The sequence below is a fragment of the Poecilia latipinna genome, unplaced genomic scaffold, assembly GCF_001443285.1.
Source record: "Poecilia latipinna isolate Pla-1442-1.1 unplaced genomic scaffold, P_latipinna-1.0 Scaffold1452, whole genome shotgun sequence".
NCBI lineage: Eukaryota > Metazoa > Chordata > Actinopteri > Cyprinodontiformes > Poeciliidae > Poecilia > Poecilia latipinna.
In genome coordinates this window covers 120515-128132 of record NW_015114068.1, presented here as the reverse complement: position 1 = coordinate 128132, position 7618 = coordinate 120515, and the positions used below count along the sequence as shown (strand labels likewise).

The following is a 7618-nucleotide window of genomic DNA, read 5'->3' as shown; positions in this document are numbered from 1 at the left end:
TATCAAATTGACATAGGAATAACAGAGAGATGGCAATTCTAAGGTAAAAACCCAGCGCATGCAGTGTTCATGTTTTTTTTGTTTTTTTTTTCATCGGACGGCTTCCCGCGCCCCCCCTGCAATGACACGGCGCGCCCCACAGTTTGGGAACCTCTGATTTACGACTTACCTGTTATCCTGCAAGCCTTATTTCCCCTGAAAGAGCCGTCAACATCCCCAAAGTGGTCTTTAAATAGCTACAAGAGGCCAATATCATTAGATAAGCTTTATTGCCTTTCCCAAGAGTAATATTATCAAGCCGCACTAGTGAGACTATAGTGCCAGTGTCCTGCGGTCATTCCCATCCGTGTTCTGAATGCCAAGCCGAGAGCGTTGCCGCCGCCGCCGCAGACAAACCATTAGTCTCAGCAACTCGCAGACAATGTTGGGCCAGCGAGGTGGTGGAGGAGAGGCAGAGCAGACGAAATGAGGACCCAAGAGTGACATCGAACAGCCGATGTGTTTGTTTTCCATCGCAGAGAGGAATCATTGCATAAAAGAGGTAGGCCGACTTTTCTAGGCTAAAAATAAAGAGGAACATGTCGGAACAGATGCAGATGATCGTCTGCCTTTCGCCTCCCCTGCATAAATTTTCTAAGAAACTTAGTTGGAAAACAACAGTTCTTATTTAGGGAAAAATGTCAAAGATAAAAGGTGTGCCATAACCTTGTTGCATGATTGCTCACGCCCTAAAAGCTCACGCCCTTGAAGCATCTTTTGACACCACATTTCAAGAGTTCCTCACATTAGTCAGGTTTAATTTAAGCGATAAAGAAAAGTGAAATTCAGTCAAAAGGTGATTCAACACGGTGTTGGTTGAACATGTTGAACACTTGTGCAATTGGGTTACTGCACTTTATTTATTTCTTTTTTCTCCCAACCAGATTTGTTTGGATTGAATTGTCTTCAGCCCATTTGCGTGGCTTTGTAACAGGGATTTGATCCGTTTTCATATCCACTCTAACTTCCAGGCTCCGGCGCTGCATAATTTCCAGATCTTTCACCACACCTGCCATTGTGTCATGATGCAAAGGCAATACAGACGAATGTGTTGCTTCATTCCAGTTCGACTATTCATAACACAGACGGAGCAAACATTTGTTCGACATTATCACAATTATTTAGAACTGTGCCAGTCTTCTTTTTTTCTTTTCTTTTTTTTTTGCTCTAGATCTTGTTCTCACTCTTGGCTCCGTCGGTGTCTCAAATCTGACAGTAAAAGAAGATTTATGAAAGTTACGTCAAGGCTGCAACGCATGTCAGTCTGGGCAGTCCTTGCCAAATGACAAGTCTGAGAATAGAGATCGGACTCCAGGATTACGTCCACATCCATGCATGCGCGTACATGCATACTCCACGTCCGACACAGAACTCGGCCAAGCAAGCGGATTATAACATTTGGTTCGTCCTCTACTGGAAGACAAGAAGTGCAACACAGCGACAGGAAATAGAATAAGTCAAAATGGCTCACGTAGGGATGAAAACGTTACTTAGCGAGTCTTTTTTTTGCAGCAGACGCTAATCTAAGTTGAGCCTTATCCCCCGTGATTCATCATCATTACCAGCTCCATCTGGTGCTCATCCCTCTGACCGCCTCTTTCCTCCTTCCTGCGTCTGATGCAGGTATTTGTCAGCGGGAGTCGGCCTCCTCTAGGTGGTCGGAGCGTCAGCCAAGCGATCTGTTTTGCACACACAGACACATGTATACACCTGCAGGCTAAGACAGAAGGACCTCACCTATCACTTGTCTGGTCGAAGCTTCAGAATGTTAAAAGTGTTTCTACTCTGTCACTCACTGCTCGCGACCAGATAGCACACAAATACATAAGTCTGTGCGTGCATGTGTGCAGTTGGATTAGTTTACCCCTCGGGGCCAACACAACCTTTGTCTTCCTGCTGTCTTTTTTTTTTTTTTTGTGGGGTAAAGTTGACAGGCGTGTAGGCTGGTGAGGTCAGGGGTCATAGAGTTTAGGTATATCTGCAGAGAGAGCCTTCAGCTGTGGCATAAATGACCATCTCTGATCCGGTGCCTGTTGACACCTTCTAAACACCCGCAGCTTGCGCTCTGGCTGGCGGTGAGGTGCAGTGATTTAGAAGAGCACCTGCTTGGCCGGGTTTAGATCTGGCACGCAATGAGTCAACCTTTCTCGTAATGCTGGAGCTGGAAGTGAGTTTCTGTCAAACAGAAAGGATCCAAGAAGATTAAATGGCAATGAGAAATGGCAAAGCAAGCGAGCAAGTGCCGCATGGATAGGCTGAAAATATGGATGTGTTTTCTGTTCCCGGCAGCACATTTTGTCCAGTTCTCTCCACCGGAGCTTCAGTTTTCTAGTGCTGCTGCTGTTTCGTCTCACAAGATAACTGCAAAACATTGAACTTCAAACTTTTCATAAATTGTTGTATAGGTTTCCTCAAGCAACCTCTTAATTGTGGTAGATAACATGGTGGACGGTGAACTGGACAGGTTAGGCCTTTTTTTCTGACTCTAGAGTTATGCCTTTCATTTAGACAAAAATAAAAACCTACAGTAGGCCAGTGATGACTTCAGGACTCTTTTGGAGGCTTGCTGTCTGAGTTCAGAGAGTTCAGAGTATTTGTGTGGATGGCCAGGGGTGTCCTAATTGATTGCGCACCACATATTACATTGTTATTTTGCATTTTACAAAAAGTTATGATAATCTCCTTCGGTTGTTGTCGCGCATTTTCATCAAAAATAATTACATTTAACATCCGTCTGCCCAGATATGTCAGAAAAACAGACGTGTCTTAGATTTTTCCCAGCTATATGATGGCGCTTGACTGTAAAGCATAAAGAATTAGCTGCAAGCGTTTTAAGAAAAATAAAGTCATGCATCCTGATGATAAAGAATTGCAATCATCCACTAGAAAAACCGAATGCACGGACTTGTTTTTTTCTTTTTTTCAGCATCACCTAGCATAAGATATTTGCTGCATAAACAAACGTGTTCGTTTGCGGCGCAGATTTTCTGCTACACGGGGTGTGGAGCCGCTGTGAGGCAAGGGCTTCATATGCATGCGATGGTGCTAGAGTGTTTATCTAACTCCCTGTGTGGGAATTTACAGACACACCTCACGAAGGCACAAACAACGGTGACCTAGAAAAATAGTCGAAATTCCAGCAACATACCAGAGAATCTAGGGGTTTGCGCTGACAATGCAGACTCGAGGCAGAGGTGTGGGAAACAGAGGAGATAGAGGGTCAGGGTCAGCTTGTGTAGGCCTCACAGACGCAGATACCAGTGAGTGATACCAGCTGACACGTTCTGATGCTGACACTAACAGCGATACCGCGGCTACCTGAGTGACACTGATAGATAGCGCAGAGCCATCCCAGACTGCAAGCCAGAAGTGATTCTTATGAATTTTTAGAAAGCAATTCTGACGTCTTCAGACTTCTACTGGTGGGGGGGAACATAAAAAATACATTTGTTTTAAAATCACATGGATTTCAAGCCCTGTGTGGTAAATAAGTCAAAAGCTTCTTCTGTGATGTCTACCTGCACCCAGACTTAATTCACAATTGTGTATTTATTGTTGCTTCAAGTAGACTAAATGGTGTTTATCGCATCACTGGAGCCAGTACACCACTCTCAGTCTCCGAGACTCCTCACCTTTGAAAACACAAACCGACCAAAGATACACACAGACTCACTTGTACGACAGATCTCGAACTCGTCCCACAAACAAACACACTCCATGTGGAATGCGGGAGGCTGTTTTGTTTGTGTTTCGAGGTGCAGCTTTCGCTGGTTTTTATTGCTTCGGCGTATGTATTTGGCATCGTAAAGCCTCGGGAAGGTCCTTATGTCTTCCTGGTTTTTTTCACGTACACCCAGGAGTAGTAACTGTTTCCTTTGACTAGGCTTTGCGTTGTAGCAGGCAGCAAGGCTGGACATCATGAGTAAGGACACGGTACAGTAGCCTGAGTCGCTCGGTAAACAGTTGTAAACAGCGAGTGCTCGGAATGACGCGGCCGAATCCCTCGTGGAAAACATTTACACCGAGCTGCCACTGGAACAATATCATTTCAGTTGTGCTATAAAGCACTGCGCTAACTGAAACAACAGAAGGGAACTCATCTGTCCCTCTGTGTGTTCAGAGAGCCTCTCGCTGTCTTTAGAAAATATAATTAAATCGTTGATAGTGGTGCTTTTGTAAAAGTTTAGTTGTGTTCTAAGAGGTTCTAAGACCCAGATCTCATGGATTCAGAATATTTGCAAAAGTAAGTCAACAACTAGCTAAAGTCTGTGTAATTCACTGGAATTGTATGTGATACACCAGCACAAAATGGTGCATACGTGTGAAGTGGAAGAAAAATGATACACGGAAAGTCGGAAATTTGTTGTCTCCCTTCGCGTTCAGCCCCTTTACTCTGATACCCCTAAATAAATACAGTGTTACAATTCATCTTCAGCAGCCATCTAATTAGTAAACTCGTGTATAATTTAATCATGTATATAGATCCGTTCTGTGAAGGCCTCAGAGATTTCTTTGAGAACGTTACTGAACAAGCAAAATCAGCAACTCTAAGGAACAGATATTAATACAAGAACTGTTAGTCGTGCACATCACAAATATGTCCTTTACGCGCAAGTATAATTTGCTACATCTAGGCTGTGTCCGATTGTCCTTCCTGAAAAGAACCGAATCCAGAATCCAGCAATGATGCCAATTCTTTTGATTGTATGGCATTTTCTTTTTTTTTTTTTAACTGTGACTGAAAGCAAATACTGCAAACACTACAGAACGCACTGTAAATGTAAACCAACTTAAAATCACAAGATAAAAATGATAAAGTTAGAAAAATAATCTATCTTAGTAACGTAAGGGCTAATTCTTTAAACTGCACAGACAAGATGGCACAACCACGTAAATGACAGAAGTGCAAAACAAACACAAGAGAGAAGAGCTTCGTGGAAAAGGGAAGCGAATGAACTGCAGCGGTGTCCCAATGTCTGAATGAACTGTGGTATTTCAATTACACTGCGTTAAACCGAGCAGTGGAGACACGCATTGTTTTGGCAATAACATTTTGCATCCAAGTTTCTTTCAGTTACTACAGCCAACTTCTGACACTGTTTTGATCCACCTCAGAAGGGAGATTTGCTCCTCTTGTGCAGAGAATGTGGAGGAGGGAGAAGCGTAGGTGTGCTTGCCAGATTGCACATATATGGCGCGAAAGCACTATAAATCACTCATGCGATATGTTTTGCGTGGTTTTAAAGCGCTGTGTTTGTGCAATGTTTATGCTGATTCAAAGATATCCCCATTCAAATACAGATACTTCAGAGTTAAATGAACATTTCAGGCTACTCAAAGAGAGGTTCTGTCAGCATCTAAGGTGACGTACAGAAGATAATTGTCCCAGCACTTAAATAAAACACAGAAGTCTATCTAGAGGGGTGAGCATGATTGGTTTCTGCATATTTTTTGGATCTGGCATTAGATTTCCCAGATCGTTCTTATCTTCTAGGCTGCAGATCAGCGTTCTGTTTTTGTAGATAACGTTCCCTGATTCCGGACTGCGGCTTCCACCTGATCTCTGCCCACTCCAACAGCGGAGCCGAGAATGTGATTAAACATGGTAAACTAAGACGAATACAGTATTTATTCAGGTTGGTACACATCAATAACCATAGAGTGCAAAACTAAAAAGGGTGGAAATATATATTCAGAATGGATTTTGAATGAACTGCGCTCAACTTTAGGAGAAGAGAAAATAGAGATTTAAATCAGACACAATTGTGTCAGTTTCGGAGTATTTTCACTCAGGTTGTTGGATTGTCCAAAAATTCAAATTCTGTCAAACACTTTTATACTCAGCACAGGCGGCTGGACTGTACCGAGTTGGAAAAAACAAAATACAGACTTTTTGCTTTGTAATTTAAAGTCAACATAATATGAACTACAGAGGACGAGGATAAACTGGGAGATGACTGAGGTAATTTAGAGTCCAACAAAAAGGTCCTAGCTCCCTACAAGGGCTATTCTTAGATAGATTTAAGCCACTTTGTGTCTGACTTGGTCCTGATCCATGCATTGGAAATTCCAGGGGAGGAACACCAACTCCAAAATCCTACCCTGGCTCCCAAAGATGTTCCTTCACTGGAAACCCACTAGAGAGAGAGAGTGGAGGAGAAAGGCAGACCATGACCAAGTGATAACCAAGGTAAACCAAGTGTTGATTAAACAGAATAAAGAACCCAACGCTTACATGAATGATCAACAAAGGCAGCAAATGAATTGAAACGCATGGCAAATAATGTAACACAATAGGGATCAGGGGCATGGGAACATGGTGGTAAATCAGTAGGAGACTCCAGGGAGGAATGGCTGAAAACAGAGACCCGGTGGGACAGAGACAGGGAATGGGTGAGTCTGATTAATTGAAAGTGAAACATCTGTGTGGACACCATGAGGCTATTTGGACACCAGAACGAAGGACATGATGTAAATCAAAACAGCATTCCAGGAAATTATCTTAATGCCAGTTGTGAAGCATTTAGATTGAGGCGATATACTTTGGTAATGCTTTGTTGTAGCTCATTTAACCTACAGTATATTCTACCATGTGTCAGCGGGTACCTGAGAAAAATATGAGACCATAAAAAAACACAACAACGTTAAAAGTGATAGAGAGCTTGACCCTGCAACACAATAACCCCAAACATGAAAGTAAATTCACCATTTACTGTGTAAAAACTGAAAAAAAAAAAGTTGGATAAAATCCCACATTTGATTTGAACTCGCTGAGATGTTGTGAGTTGGCGAACATGCAGGAAACCCCTCAGACATCTGACAGTTGATTCTGACGTGTGACAAACTTTCTCTCTCTAATGCCAAAGACAGTCCAAGTGGGGTACGACTAGATTTTAAAGGGGAGCGTACTCTAATTTGTTGGTCAGCCGGGTTTCCGTTTCATTTCGTTGCATGTAATTTCCTTCCCCAGACATTAAAAACAAGATTAGACGTGAGAATGATTAATTACTTAATTGCGTACCCTAATTTTGTTCACAAATGACATGTAGCACGTAAACAGGACCGTTGCGTGTTTCATGCTGAGGTAAAATGCTGGTGCTTAAGATGATCTTGCTCTCTCTGGGCTCTTTCGCTGTTCCGAAGTGACGCTCCCATTTTTATTATTGGCTCGGAGCGCCGCATCTGTCAAGTGTTTGAAATGGGATAGTTTGGACAAGAATAAACATCAGTCTAATGTGTTTATCAGACACCAAAGCACACACCAACAGCTGTTTATCCAACAGAGAACCCGATCACACACAACAACAACAACAGCCAGAGGAACATGCAATGTGATGGAGCCATACACTGAAAGGGAAGGTGATTTTGAAGGTGTTTTTTATTATTATTATTATTGTTTCGCATGTGTGCGCTGGGCGGTTCTGGAGGTATAAGCTGCCGTAGAACGCTTTCCAATTCTCTAATTTAGACTAAAAAGAGTGATGAAGTGAAAGGCATGCTTGAAAGATTTCCCACTTTTTTTTTTTTTTTTTTTTATGAACTCAATTCCTCAGTATCAGACGTCTAGCAAAGCTGCATG

At 42.6% G+C, this 7618-nt stretch overlaps 1 long non-coding RNA gene across 1 annotated transcript; it reads left to right on the top strand.

Moving 5' to 3' along the window:
* Positions 1-200: 200 nt before the first annotated feature.
* On the top strand, positions 201-7395 carry LOC106962712 (uncharacterized). The gene is made up of 3 exons (XR_001428045.1): positions 201-541; positions 6113-6229; positions 7323-7395. It is a non-coding gene; the product is annotated as an uncharacterized LOC106962712 (long non-coding RNA).
* The last annotated feature ends 223 nt before the right edge of the window (positions 7396-7618 follow it).